We start from the raw sequence: 1,234 nt of genomic DNA, 5'->3' as shown, positions 1-1,234 counted from the left end.
CCCCCCCCCCCCCCCCCCCGCCCCCCCCCCCCCCCCCCCAGCCCCCCCCAGCCTCCCCCCAGCCTCCCCCAGCCTCCCCCTAGCCTCCCCCTAGCCTCCCCCAGCATCCCAGCAGCCTCCCCACAACCTGCACTCAGCCTCCCCTCTGCATACTGACCCTCTACTCAGGGCCTGGCTCAGGGAGGGCAAATTCCCACCTTCTGGTTTCTGGGGCTGGAACTGACCTCCTTTGCCGGGTGGTTCACCCCTGAGCTTGGCAGTTGGGCACGGTGGAGGACATGCCCTGGGGGGACTTCCTGCCTGGACGGTGGAGGCCAGTGCAAGTCCGGGAGAGGAGAAAGGTCCCCGGATGTTATGCATCCGGGCTGGGCCTTGCCGCCACAGCCAGCATGGGGGTCCAGGAAGGGGGTCCGGAGGCTGCCTGGGAGGGTGGAGGGGCCCCCCTGAGAGCCCCCCGGCCTGGGACTCAGGTACAGCCCCTGGAAGAGCCGTGGCCCCGGCGAGGGGAGCATCCTGGGTGCACGCCTGTGTCCTCTGTGTGGCGGCCTCGCGGGGCTTCCAGGCTGGGCTCTCGGGTGCCGGCGGGGCAGGCTGTCGTCACTACGTATCCTGCTCAGTGTTACGTACTTCCTGCTTTATTTAGGTAGATTCTGTGACAAGTCGCTTTCTCCCTGGGCTCTGTTAGAAATCACGGTCTCGTATGCTAGATAGGTTTCCTTTTAAACCATTAAAATAATGTGCATCTATTTTTTAAATGCTAAAAATGTTGGGGAAAAAAAAGTGTCCACATGCACGTAGCCTCCACTCCCCCCTAAACCCCTGTGTCTCCCGGGCGAGGAGGTAGGACCTGCCAGCAGGACCTAGGAGCCCGGCCCCTTCCCACCAGCACTGGGGGGCAGGGGCCCCCTGCAGCACCCCAGCTTCATGAACCCCTGGGACTCCCCAGGGAAGGAGAGTAAGGCCCCCAGGAATGTCCCTCAGGGGCCCTCAGGCCTTTCTTGCTTGGAGCTCCCGGGGAGGCGGCCGGGGCAGAGGAGCCCGCACCTGGAGGGGGTGAGCTTTTCTTCACCGCGCTGATTTCACGGAGGGTCCCGGAAGGAGGTTGCAGTGAGCAGGGGTCTGCTGGGTGTTGGGGAGAGGCCGGTCAGCATCAGCTCTGCGCGCCCGGAGGCCTCCGGGACGTCCCCGGGAGAGGTGACTGAGCCCAGGCAGCTGGTGGAGGCCCGGGGCCCGG

The sequence above is a fragment of the Phoca vitulina genome, unplaced genomic scaffold, assembly GCF_004348235.1.
Source record: "Phoca vitulina isolate PV1807 unplaced genomic scaffold, GSC_HSeal_1.0 scaffold44, whole genome shotgun sequence".
NCBI lineage: Eukaryota > Metazoa > Chordata > Mammalia > Carnivora > Phocidae > Phoca > Phoca vitulina.
Note: the sequence above shows the minus strand (reverse complement) of the source record.